The sequence below is a fragment of the Sus scrofa genome, unplaced genomic scaffold (genome assembly GCF_000003025.6).
Source record: "Sus scrofa isolate TJ Tabasco breed Duroc unplaced genomic scaffold, Sscrofa11.1 Contig905, whole genome shotgun sequence".
In the NCBI taxonomy this organism is placed as follows: Eukaryota; Metazoa; Chordata; class Mammalia; order Artiodactyla; family Suidae; genus Sus; species Sus scrofa.
Window position 1 is genome coordinate 95178 of NW_018085344.1, and position 13910 is coordinate 109087.

General features: G+C 50.5%; 1 long non-coding RNA gene across 1 annotated transcript in view; it reads left to right on the forward strand.

Moving 5' to 3' along the window:
• LOC110259143 overlaps positions 1-12581 on the forward strand; it is a 28009-nt gene extending 15428 nt beyond the window's left edge. The window contains exon 2 of the long non-coding RNA XR_002341339.1: positions 11500-12581. This is a non-coding gene — a long non-coding RNA (uncharacterized LOC110259143). The remainder of the gene's footprint in view (positions 1-11499) is intronic.
• Positions 12582-13910: the final 1329 nt, after the last annotated feature.

Genomic DNA, 13910 nt, shown 5'->3' on the forward strand with positions numbered 1-13910 from the left:
TTCAAGGAACCCCCACACTGGTTTCTGTCGTGGCAGCACCAAGTTCCCTTCCCACCCACAGTGCAGGCGGGGGCCTGAGGGGCTCTTGCAAGGCTTTTCTCCTTAACTCTAGGGAAAGGGTGGCCTGGGTTTGAATCAATAGCAAAGATAAGTCAAGGCGTGTTTATACTGGAATTGCTTTCTAATGTATTCAAAGTGGAAAAAGTTCCTAATTATTGGTAGAAGGCAAACTAGTGTCCCCAACCTCCCCTCACCCCCCCCCCCAAAGAAACTTGGTGACAGGGTCTCTCAGGAAATGTAGAGATGGCTGGATTGTGAGCCAGGACCTTGGATAGAGAGGGAGGGAGATGTCCAACAGGGTGTGGCCGCCCAGCCTGGTTTCTTCTCCCTGTGTTGAGTCACCTGTGAGAGAAGAGAGGGTTTGAGGGAAGAGCTGACAAACTGAGCAAAAAGCAAAGGAAGCAGGATGGGATGATTGTGAAAACTCAAGATGCCAACATTCAGAAATGGCTGTGACACCATGGCCGCCAGGAACAGCTGAGGGTGGAGCAGAAAGACCTTTGGCTCCAACCTCACAGATCAGCCAAACCTCGGGGGATGGAACTGCACAAGGGCTTCCTGGAGAGAGGGAGGGGGAGCCCCTCAGGTCCTGCATCCAAGCAGGACCTGGAGGGTATGGGGTTCAGGGACGTTTAAGTCAGAGAACAACACATCCTATGTGATTATAACCTATATGCAGAGTCTGACAATGAAACTAGGAGTTCCCGTTGTGGCTCAGTGGGTTAAGAACTTGACAAAATGTCTATGAGGATGCAGGTTTGATCCCTGGCCTCACTGAGTGGGTTAAGGATCTGGCGTTGCCCCAAGGTGCAACATACTTTACAGATGTGGCTCAGATTCTGTTTTGCTATGGCTGTGGCGTAGGCTGGATGTTGCAGCTCTGATTTGACCCCTGGCCCAGGAATGTCCATATGCTGCAGCTGTGGCCCTAAAAAGGGAAACAAATACAGGAAGAAATGGAACTAGACATGGCACACAGCGGGTGGTCCTTACCTAATCGGTCGACGACCTTCAGAGGAGAAAGACAGGTCCCCAGGAAGAGGGAATCCTGTCTCCAGACAGATGTCAGCTTCAAGGTATGGCATTGCCTGTCCCCTGGGCCTCCAGCTCACCAGGCTTCCCAGCAAACTCTGGACCTGCCATCCTTCATAACCACATGAGATGATTCCTTAAAATGAGTCTGTGTCTCTCCCTCCTTCCAAACATTCTATCGTTTCAGCTGCTCTGCAGGCCCTGATAGACCATCCTACATCCCCTGGGGGTCTGGCCGAGGTGCCTGAGGAGTTTGTGGGTGTATTTGCCTAAATAACACTGGGGGCACCAAGCCTGAGGGAATAACATGGGATTTGACTTTGTGAGCCTCTTTGGGATGAAGGAATATCCTTTGGACCGGTGAATAATGGGTCTGGGAAGAGACGTGAGCTAGTAGGACAGCAGGATCTGGAGACAGGAGAGGGAAAGGCCCCAGAGGCCCCCCTACAGCAGGTTGGAGGATCCCCGCCTTGGTCATGTGGTGCCCTGGGTCCTGGCGACCCTGGAGCAGTGAGTAGACACGGGTGTGGAAGGAGGTTGGAGCTGTGCTGCAGAACCGGCTTCTAGCCCCGGCCAGCAGGACTGTGAAGAGCCTGGGAAGATGGGCCTATTTCTTGACTGACGTTATGGTGTTGGCTTTTGGTCTCGGCTGTTACTTACAAGGGAGCTTTCTTGGAGACGTGGGCTTCTCTCAGGAGGCTGCACCGCCCTGCCTGTGTCCCCGAGACTCTGTCTGCAAACCGTTTGCTCTGGGGCTGAGGGTCCTTCTTGACTGGGTTCTGCTCCAGCTGAGAGGCAGGAGGGGTGAGGCCAGAGTCTGGGACCCAGCAGTGTTGGGTTCATTTGCCTGAGGGACCCTGCTTCCTCCTCCTGCAGGAGGACAATTCTGGGCATGATTGGGAAGCCCCCAGAGGGGACGGGTGACCCCACAAGAGAAACTCCTGTCCACACTCCCTGAGAGCACAAGAAGGAGGTATGTAGCCTCTAGCCCTGTTTTCTGGGCACTCGGCTCCCCAAAGCCTTGGACTCTGAAGGGATAAGGTCTTGTGTAGGCTGACCTGGTGGCTCATTAACCCACAGGTTTGTCAGAGCAGGATGTGTGTGTTTCCATATACGCTGAGGTGTTTGTCTTCTCTTTCTGACGGACTTGACTTCCATTGGGAATCTCTAGGTTCATCCACATGGCTGCGAATGAGATGGTTTCATTCTTTTTTATGGTTGAGTAATATTCCGTTGTGATTATGCCCCACTGCTTTTTTTTCTCTTCCCTCCAGTTCTAAATGAAGAGACTCGATAGATTTCCCTGTGCTGTTCAGCCAGACCTCATTGCATATCCAGTCTTTTTTTTGTTGTTTTTTTTTTTTTACCTTTTCTAGGGCTGCTCCCATGACATATGCAGGTTCCCAGGCTAGGGGTCTAATCAGAGCTGTACAAACTGGCGTGTGCAAGAGCGACAGCAACACGGGATCTGAGCTGCTTCAGCGACCTACACCCCAGCTCCCGGCAATGTGAGATTCTTAACCCACTGAGCAAGGCCAGGGATTGAATCCGCAACCTCATGTTTCTTCGTCAGATTTGTTAACACTGACTCAAGAAGGGACCTCCTGCTTATCCATTCTCAATGTCACAGTTTGCAGCTACTGACCCCAAACTCCTCCCCCTCGTCAACCACAAATCCGTGCTCCATGTCTGTGAGCTGGTTTCTGTTGCATAGACAGGTTCATTTGTGCCATGTTTTAAGGTCCAGATATAAGTGATCTCCAGTGGTATTTGTCTTCCTGTATCTGCCTTCACTCAGTATGGGACTCTCTAGGTAGGTCCGACTGTGTTGCTGCAAATGCCATTATTTCACTCTTTTATGGCTGATACTCCATTGTGTGTGTGTGTCTATTTATTGAGGCTCTGCTTTGGGGCAACATTTTGGGGTACAGGCCCCCTGTATCCCCTGTGCTCCCTGCAGAGGCTCCGGGGGGGTCCTTCCTGCCTCTTGCAGCTTCTGGGGCCGCCAGGTGGCCGCCTTTCTCCCATCTCTGCGTCCATCTTCCCGTGGCTTCTCCTCTGTGTCTGTTTCTCCACTTCTCTCTTTAGGAGGACACTGTCCTTGGATGGAGGTCCCCTTCATCCAGGAGGACCTCCTCTCAGACACTTCCTGAGCCCCAAAGGGCAGGTACCCACATGGGCTGGTCAGGGAAGGGAGGGGATGCAGAGAGCGGGAAGGGGCCAACAGGGGACAACAGTGCCTCCTAGGGGCAGGTCCTGGTTCCCCTCGAGGGATTCTCACAGCAATGTCTTGAGCTCTCCTACAGACCTGAACCGCCAACAATTGAAAGCCAGGGAGCCCAAGTCTGCCAGGACCAGTCCTGGGTCCAACAAACACCAGCTCTGAAGAACGCAAACTTGCACCCACCCTGATCTTCATCTGTGGCCCTATTCTCTATTCCCGACCAGAAAACCACCACCTCATCTCTCCCAAAGGAGGGCCACATCACAAGGGCATGAGCCAACTATGTCCCCCATCTGCCTGGAAAACCCATGACAGCTATTTTTTCCCTTTGCCCAAAACACTATCTCTGCTATAGACAGCAGCCGTGTTTCAACAGCACCCTCAGAGAACAATCTAGATGGACGTCAGCCTCAGCCTTGGGGGTTCTTTCTCCCAGAAACCTCCCACCTCCTCCCGGCTGCTTGTGGCCACAGCTCAGGGCCTCCCATTCGTCTGTCCCTCTTTGATCCAGACTGCATCTCACGAGATTTCGTCTGTACCACCAGATGTACCGTCTCTCGTGTTCTGACGTGGACACACTATTTCTCCCTACTTGGTGATGTGTATGTATGGTCGTTGCCCCAAAGGCTAGAATATAATAACAAGCCAGAAACGGCTTTCATTTCTGCAGTTCTTCCTGGCTAATTGGATGGAAAGGGAGAAGCTGTTAATTTTCCAGGAAGAGTGAGTCCAGAAGGGAGTTCCCTGGTGGTCTAGGGGTTCAGACTCGGTACTTCCACATCTATGGCCCATATTCAATCCCTGGCCTGGGAACAGAGACCCCACATCAGTCCTCTGCACACCACAGGCAAAAAACAAGAAAAAGGAAATATCCAAAAACGAATACATGGGAAAAAAACCCTCTAAGCAAATACAGGATTGATGGTTTTAGATTGAATGATAAAGTTTTGAGATTTTAATGTTTGATTATCTGATTAGGTTTAACTAACTTTTCGTCTGCTTTCACTGAGATGTCCAGCAGCGTGAAGTGACTTTTCTCCCAAAATGACGTCCACTAAATGTAGTGAAGCTCCGGCATCTCCTGTAGATACAGAATCAAACAGGAAAAAAGATTTTTTCCTTGTGATAAGAACTCTTACATTTAAAAAAAAAATTTTCCCAATAGAATGTTTTTTCTACTGTACAGCACGGTGACCCAGTTACACATACATGTACCCATTCTCATTTCTCCCATGCTCAGGCTCCGTCATAAGTGACGAGACAAAGTTCTCAGTGCTCCACAGCAGGACCTCATTGCTCATCCATTCCAAAGGCAATAGTTTGCATGCAAGAACCCCAAGCCCCCCACTGCCTACCCGCCCCACCAGGGAACCACAAGTCTGTTCTCCAAGTCCATGATTTTCTTGTCTGGAAAGGTCCAATTGTGCCATATATTCGATATCAGATATGTGACATCATATGGTATTTGTCTATCTTTGACTTCACTCAGGATGAGAGTCTCTAGTTCCATGTTGCTGCAAATGGCATAGTTTTTTCATTTTTATGGCTGAGCAGTATTCCATTGAGTATATATACCACATCTTCCTAATCCAATCATGTGTTGATGGACATTTGGGTTGTTTGCATGTCTTGGCTATTGGGAATAGAGCCGCAATGAACATGCGGGTGCATGTGTGTTTTTCAAGGACCATTTTGTCCAGATATATGCCTAAGAGGGAGACTGCTGTGTCATATGGTAGCTCTGTGTATATTTTTCTAAAGTACCTCCATACTGTTCTCCACAGTGGTAGCACCAGCTTCCATTCCCACCAGCAGTGCAGGAGGGGTCCCTTTTCTCCACACCCCCTCCAGCCCTTGCTATTTGTGGACGTATGAATGACGGCCATTCCGACTGGTGTGAGGTGGTATCTCGTGGTCGTGTTGGTTGGCATTTCTCTACTCATCAGGGATGTGGAGGGTTTTTTCATGTGCTTGTTGAACATCTATCTTCCTTGGAGAAATGTCTATTGCGGTCTCTCGCCCGTTTTTCCATTGGGTTGTTGGCTTTTTTGCTGTTGTATAAGGTGCTTGTGTATTGTAGAGATTAGGCTCTTGTCAGTTGCATCATTTGAAAGGATTTTCTCCCATTGTGTGAGGTGTCCTTTTGGTTTCTTTTTGGTTTCCTTTGCTGTGAAAGATCTTGTCAGTTTGATGAGGTCCCTTTGGTTTATTTCAACGTTTATGTCTGTTTCTTTGGGAGACTGATGTGAGAAAACACTTGTAAGGTTGATGTCAGAATTTTTGCCTGTGTTCTCTTCCAGGAATTGGGTGGTGTCTTGTTTTGTATTTAAGTCTTATATCCATGTTGAGTTTCTTGTGTGTGGTGTGAGGGTGTGTTCTAGTTTCATTGATGTGATTGGTTGCTTATCTAGCCGAGAGGCAGGAGGGGTGCAGCCAGGGTCTGGGACCGAGCAGCATTGGGTTCATATGCCTGAGGGAGCCTGCTTCCTCCTCCTGCAGGAGGACAATTCTTGGCATGACTGGGAAGCCCGCAGAGAGGATGGGTGACCCCACAAGGGAAACCCCTGTCCACACTCCCGTGATAACATAAAAATGAATTATGTAGCCACTACCCCTGTTTTCTGGGCACTTGGCTCCCCAAGGCCTTGGAATCTGTGAAGGGATAAGGTGTTGTGTTGGCTGACCTGGTGGCTCGTTAACCCACAGGTTTGTCAGAGCAGGATGTGTGTGTCCATATATACTGAGGTGTTTGTCTTCTCCTTATGACTGTCTTGACTTCCATTGGGAATCTCTTGGTTCATCCAAGTGGCTGCAAATCGGATGGTTTCATTCTTTTTATGGTTGAGTCATATTCCATTGTGACAATGCCCCACTGCTTCTTTCTCATTCTCCTCATCAAGTTCTATTGGAAAAGACAGGATAGAGTTCCCTGTGCTGGACAGCAGGACCTCATTGCTTATCCCATGGGTTTTTTTTCCTTTTTGTGGGTCTGTTTCTGGACTCTTACTTTTTTTAGGGACACCACCAAGGCCTATGGAGGTTCCCAGGCTAGGGGTCAAATAGCAGCTACAGCTGCTGGCCTACACCACAGCCACAGCAGTGCTGGATCTGAGCCACATCTGTGACCTACACCCCAGCTCACGGCAATGTCAGATCCTTAACCCACTGAGTGACGCCAGGGATGGAATCTGTAACCTCCTGGTTCCTGGTGGGTTCGTTTCCACTGTGTCACGAGGGAAACTCCTGCTTATCCATTCTCCATTTCAGAGTTGGCATCTACTGACCCCCTAACCCGCCCCCAACCCACTCCCTCCCCTTGGCAACCACAAATCTGTGCTCCATGTCTGTGAGCTGGTTTCTGTTGTTACACAGGTTCATTTGTGCCAGATTTTAAGGTCCAGATATAAGTGACCTCCGATGGTATTTGCATTTCTGTATCTGCCATCACTTATAAGGAGACACTCTAGGTCCAATCGTGTTGCTGCAAATGCCGTCCTTTCACTCTTTCTTATGCCTGATATCCCATTGTGTGTGTGACTATTTATTGAGGCTCTGCATTGGGGGCATCATTTTGGGGCACATGACCCTATATCCCCTGTGCTCCCTCCAGAGTCTCCAGGGCAGGGTCTTTCCTGCCTCGTCCAGCTTATGGGGGCTCCAGGTGACCCTGGGCTGGTGGCCGCCTCCCTCCCATCTCTGCCTCCGTCATCGCATGGCGTCTCCTCTTGTGTCTCTTAGGAGGACACGGTCCTTGGAGGCTGGGCCCCCCTCATCCAGGAGGACCTCCTCTCAGACCCTTCCTGTGGCTTCTCCTCTGTGTCGTCTTGTGATGGGGACACTCGTTAGTAGGTTGAGGGCCCCTCCTCATCCAGGAGGACCTGGTCCCTGGCACACAGCTCCTCAACCACAGCAAGTTCTTGATCCCTGGGAGCAGAGCATTTTTAGTTTTTCCTGAGAAACCCAGGCTCACCTGTTCATGCTAATGAGGTGGGGCTGGTGCCAGAGGAACCAACCAGGGGATGAAAGGGTTGGGTTTTTTAGCTCCACCCCAAACCTTGAGACTTGCTCAGGGGTCAACCTTTAATCAGGCCGGCCTAGTGGATCCTCCCAAAAAAGGGGGTCCAGAGAGCTTTCAGTTTGGGGAGCCCATGGTTGGGTAGGTTGCAGCCCCGCCAAGTCCAATTAGACAGAAGCTCCTGCATGTGGGACCCACTCCCACCCTCCCCTCCCCCTCTGGCTGTTCCCCCCTTGATGAGCAACGGGTAAGTCAGGTGTTCCCTGAGTTCTTTTGGGGGAGGACATGGGGACCCTCCATCTGTGGGCGTGTTGGACACAAGTGTGGGGGCCTGTGTTTGCTGGTGATGGGAGGGGTTGGGGGATCTCCTGTGAGCATTTTGACCAACTCAGGGTGCTTTCTGATGTAAATTGAATTGGAGGACACTCAGCTGGGGTCCAAAGGGAGCTGGGGGATTCCTTGGGGTGGAAATGCCCCACAGTGGGTGTCAGAAGCAATGTGAGCTAAGACGACTTTTTGTTTGAACAATTAAACCTGTTTACCCTTTTCCAACACCTCCTCCTGGCAGACCCCCAAGATCTCACCCTTTTCCTTGTCACCCATTGTTCTCTCTGATCAGAGTGAATTCTCTAGAACACCAATTAAGGTGTGTCCATACCTGCTTAAAACCCTAGGTGTTTTTCATGGCTGTTAGAAAAGGACAAATGGCTTCCCCTGACCTGATCGAGGCAGGGCGGCTGGTGCAGAGTGGGCACGGATTTGGAGCACGCTTGAGGGATGGTGGCAGCGACCTCCCTCTGCTTCATCCTGGGACAGTGTTTTGTGACTTGTGTCTGAATAGGAAAGAGGTGACAACACTAGGGAACCATGGTGGTGCCCAACTGTCTCAGGTTGGACTCTTTGCTTTTGCACGGCTGAGGCTGACAGTCCCTGTAAGTAAATAGTTACATGTCGCTGGTGTCTCCTGACATGTGTGTGTTTACAATGTAAGTTTGCCATTGTTGATTCTCATGTACGTAGTGATTTGTTGTCTTTGCTGCATAAATGGGTTCCATGGGCTTGTGACAATAAATGACCACAAACCATCCAGGTTACCACCACAGGAACCCACCCTCCCCCAGCCCTGGAGACCAGATGCCTGAGGTCAGGATGTCCCAGGGTCTTACGCCAGCTTCCTGGAGAGAGAGGTGGAGACCCTCTCAGCTCCCTCCATCCAACCGGGACCTGGAGGGTGTGGTGTTGGGTGAAATAAATCAGAGAAAGACACCTCCTTATATCATCACCACCCATATGCAGAGTCAAAAACTAAGGCGTTCCCTTTGTGGCTCAGGGGTTGTGGCTCAATGGTTGAAGACCTTGACAAAGTGTTGGTGAAGATGCAAGGTCAGTCACTGGCTTTGATGAGGGTTAAGGATCCAGCATTTCTACAAGGTGGCGTGAAGTTTGCTGATGTGGCTCATATCCTGTGTTGCCAGTGGCTGTGGTGTAGGCTGGCAGCTGCAGCTTGGATTTGAACCCTGACCCACCACATGTTGAGGATGTGACCCTAAGAAGGAAGCAGATAAGTAGAATAAACAATGAAACTTGCCACATGTGGGTGGTCGGTACCTAATCAGTTGAGGACCTTTAGAGGGAAAAGACTGAGGTCCCCGAGGTAGGGGGAATTCTGCCTCCAGACAGATGTCGGCTTCAAGCTACAGCATTGCCTGTTCTCTGGGCCTCCAGCTTGCCACGCTGCCTGCAACCTCTGGACCTGCCAACCTTCGTAACTGCATGAGACGATTCCTTAAAATGAGTCTGTGTCTCCCTCTGCTTCCACACATGGTATTGGCTCAGCTGCTCTGCAGGCCCTGATTCACCATGCAACATCTCTCAGGGGTCTGGCAGAGGTGCCTGAGGAGTTTGGGGATGTGTCTGCCTGAGTAATGCTGTGGGCACCAAGCCTGAGGGAATAGCATGGGGTTTGATTTTGTGAGCCTGTTTGGGATGAAGGAAGAGCCTTTGGATCAGTGAATAATGGGGCTGGGAAGAGACGTGAGCTACTAGGAGGGCAGCAGCAGGATCTGGAGAGGGAAAGGCCCCACAGGCCCCCCCACAGCAGGTTTGAGGATCCCCGCCTTGGTCATGTGGTGCCCTGGGTCCTGGCGACCCTGGAGCAGTGAGTACACATGGGTGTGGAAGGAGGTTGGAGCTGTGCTGCAGAACCAGCTTCTAGCCCCGGCCAGCATGGCTGTGCAGAGCCTGGGAAGATGGGCCTTTTTCTTGTTTGAGGACATGTTCCATTTATGTTTATTGTAAACTATGGGCTCTATTTCCTGAGCTGTACAGGATCCCCTTGCAGCTTGTATATTTTCTACACAGTCGTTTGTATCTCTTGTTCCCTTCCCCCTATGCTTCCCCCCAGATGGGTCACCCCAAGTTTTCTGAGAGTCTGGTACTTTTGTTACACTCACTGGTCTGCTGTATTTTTTACATTCCATATTTGAGTGCTATGATACAGCATTGGTCTTTCTCTGGCTGACTCCTGTCACTTAACATAATGCCCTGCACGTCCATCCCCGTTGCTGCAAGTGGCACAGTTTCACTCTTTGTCTTGGCTGAGTGGGCTTCCACTGGGCATATGCACCACATCTTCTCATCCAGTCCCCTGTCGTGGACATTTAGGTTGTTTCCGGGCCTTGGCTCTTGGGAATACTTCTGCCATGAACATGGGGGTGCATGGATCTTTGGGATTTAGACTGTGTATTTTCTGGATGTGTGTCCAGGAGTGGGGTCACGGGGTCATATGGTCGGTTTTCTCTTCCCTGGTTGAATTCACGGTAGAGCTTTCAAAAGTGTAACACATCTTCTCCAGGTTCGAATGTTAGGCCCCGGAGCTTCTGAGGTTGGGCATTTCACCCAGTAGCATATTTGTGTCTCTGCAGTTCTCTGATGCCAGAGGGTAGGGATGAGACTTTGCGAAGAACCCGGACAATGTACCTGACCTGTGCTTGACTCAGTGTCTGCTTCCTGAGGGCCTGGGCCTCAGGCCTGTGGCCCCACTGGGAAAAGCACCAGCCTCGCTGTGTCTCCCATGTCTTGTGTTGAGGGAATACGCTTCAGCCTCCAGGCCCTTCCCTGAGCCCCAAAGGATAGGTGCCCACAGGTGCTGATGAGGGGGAAGAGGAGATGCAAAGACCCCGAGGTGCCAGCAGGGGACCTCAGTACCACCTGGGGAGCAGGTCCTGGTTCCCCCTCAAGGGATACACACAGAGAACAAAGCCTTTGAGCTCTTGTGCAGAACTAAACCCCCAACCAATGACAGCCAGAAAGGAGGACCCCCCAGCACCAGTTCTGGGGCCCTTAAATACCAACTCTGGAGTAGAGTACAAGCTTGCACCCACCCTGCACCTTCTCTGGGGCCGTATTTTCTACTCCCCAAACTGTAAACCCACCCCCTCCTCATCTCTCCCAAAGGGGGACCCAGTCTTTAGGGAAGCAGCCTGCTGTGACCCCTTTTGCCTGGCAAAGGAATTTATTTCTTCCTCCTTCCCCCAAAACTCCATCTCCACGGTAGATGGAGGCTGAGTTTTGGCAGCTTCCTCAGAGAACAATCTAGCTGGACCTCAGCCTCGACTTGGGGTTTCTTTCTCGCAGAAACTTCCCCCCTTCTGCTGTTCATAGCCAGAGCTCAGGGCCTCCCACTGGCCTGTCTCTCCTTTATCCATAGTTCATCTCATGAGATTTCTTCTCTCACCAGCAGATTTACTGTCTCTGGGGTTCAGACATGGACACACTTTTTGCTCCCACTTTGTGATGTGTGTTTATGGTCATTGCCCCAAAGACAGGAATATAATAACAAGGCAGCAATGTCTTTCGTTTCTGCTGTTCTTCCTGGCTAATTGGATGGAAAGGTAGAAGCTGTTGATTTCCCAGGAAGAATACGTCCAGAAGGGAGTTCCCTGGGGTGGGGTTGGGGGGGTCTATGGGTTCAGACCCAACACTTTTTACTACAGAGGCCCATGGTCCATCCCTGGTCTGGGAACTGAGATCCCACATCAAGCCTCTGCACACCTCAGGCTAAATCAAAAACAAGAATGAAAAACATCCAAAAAAGAATATATGAAGGACATTCATCTAAGCAAACATAGGGTTGATTTCTTAGATTTAATCAATTTATGGTTTTTAGGTGGAAGTTTTGAACACTAGATTAAAGTTACTCTTCATCCGGTTTCATCGCGGTGTCCAGCCGAGAGGTGGGACTCGTTTCCTGAAATGATGTCCACAGTCAGTTTAGGGAACCTCCATCATCTGCAGATACAAAGTGAAAGAGGGAAAACATTCTTCTCCTTGAGATAAGAACTGTCAGGATTGACTCTCAAAACCCTTGGTGCATAAGGTGCGTTGGTGCTGATGCCGTTCGTCGTGTACGTTTCATCCCAGAACCAACGTGTCTGATACCCTGTCAGTGGTACCTTCCCCTCCCCCTCCAGCCTCTGGGAACCACAGATCTCATCTCCATTGCTGTGAGTTTGTTTTTGGAACAAAATTGACCTTCAGCACTTGTTTCATCCCTACTACACAACATTGTGACTTCAGAGTACTTTTACTTTTTTTTTTTTCCTTTTTGCAGCCACACCTGCGGCATATGGAGGTTGCCAGAAGAGGGGTCAAATCAAAGTCACAGCTGCCAAGCGCCACAACAGCCACCCCAGATCCCACCACATGTGTGACCTACACCTCAGCTCTTGGCAACGCCAGATCCTTAACCCACTGAGTGAGGCCAGGGATCAAACAAACATCTTCACGGATCCTCGTCAGGTTCCTTATCACTGAGCCACGAGGGGGAACTCCCCCATCTCATTTTCTACGAGTGGGTGTTTGGAATAGAACTGACCACCTGCACTGTTTTAGTGCCTGTTACACAGCAGAGCGACTCCCTATTTCGACACACACCTGACAGCCCATTTGCGTTCAGGCCCTAAGGCCTCCTGTTGGCTCTGAAAAGTCACACAAGTCTGCAGAGCTGCAAAGTACTGGTGAATATATTCCCCCCTTTTCTTCCACGTTTGTGGTAGAAGAGACATACAGCACCGGGTTAGCCTCACATGTCCAGTATGGTCATATGACTTACATCGTGAGATGACGGCTAGAACAATTTTAGGGAACATCGGTCATTTCCTGGAAAAAAGTGATTCAAGACATAGAAAAAAACTTTGTCCCTTGTGATAAGAACTCTAAAGGTTGACTTTGAATAAACCTGCTCTACAGTGTCCGGCCGTGTAGGTTAAATGTACCCTGTTGGCCGTCACACCCCTAGGACTGAGTCATCCTCTAACTGGAGGGGGTCCCTTTGCACCAGCTTCCCCCAGTTCCCCCGCCTCCCGGGACCACAAGACTCATCTTGTTCTCTGCCTCTCACTTAGATATTCTTGGGTGTTTTGTCTTGGCTGTTACCTACAAGGACGCTTTCTTCCAGAGGCTTGGGCTTGGCTCAGGAGGCTGCACCATCCTGCCTGTGTCCCAGAGTGGCCTTCTGCACACACTTTGCTCTGGGGCTGAGGGTCCTTCTTGAGTGGTTTCCGCTCCAGCCGAGGGGCAGGAGGGGTGAGGCCAGAGTCTGGGACCCAGCAGTGTTGTGTTCATATGGCTGAGGGAGCCTGCTTCCTCCTCCTGCAGGAGGACAATGCTGGGCATGATTGGGAAGCCGCCAGAGGGGACGGGTGACCCCACAAGAGAGAATCCTGTCCACACTCCCTGACAACACAAGAAGGATGTATGTAGCCTCTACCCCTGTTCTCTGGGCGCTCAGCTCCACAAAGCCTTGAATCTGTGAAGGGATAAGGTCTTGTGTAGGCTGACTTGGTGGCTCGTTACCCACAGGTTTGTCAGAGCAGGATGTGTGTTTCCATATACGCTGAGGTGTTTGTCTTCTCTTTGACGGACTTACTTCCATTGGGAATCTCTAGGTTCCTCCACATGGCTGCGAATGGGGTGGTTTCATTCTTTTTATGGTTGAGTAATATTCCATTGTGATTATGCCCCACTGCTGCTTTCTCATTCTCTTCCATCAAGTTCTATCCCAAATGACTGGAGAGAGTTCCCCTGTGCTGGACAGCAGGCCTCATTGCTTATCCAGTGTTGTTTTTTTTTTTCCCCTTCTTTTGGGTCTGTTTCTGGACTCTTACTGTTTTTAGGGCCACCCCCAAGGCCTATGGAGGTTCTCAGGCTAGGGGACAAATAGCAGCTGTACTGGTGGCCTACCCCACAGCCACAGCAGTGCTGGATTTGAGCCACATCTGTGACCTACACCCCAGCTCATGGCAATGTCAGATCCTTAACCCACTGAGTGAGGCCAGGGATGGAATCTGTAACCTCCTGGTTCCTGGTCGATTCGTTTCCACTGTGTCACGAGGGGAACTCCTGCTTATCCATTCTCCATTTCAGAGTTGGCATCTACTGACCCCAAAACCCTGTCCCCAACCCACTCCCTCCCCCTTGGCAACCACAAGTCTGTGCTCCATGTCTGAGCTGGTTTCTGTTGTGTACACAGTTCATTTGTGCCAGATTTTAAGGTCCAGATATAAGTCATCTCCGATG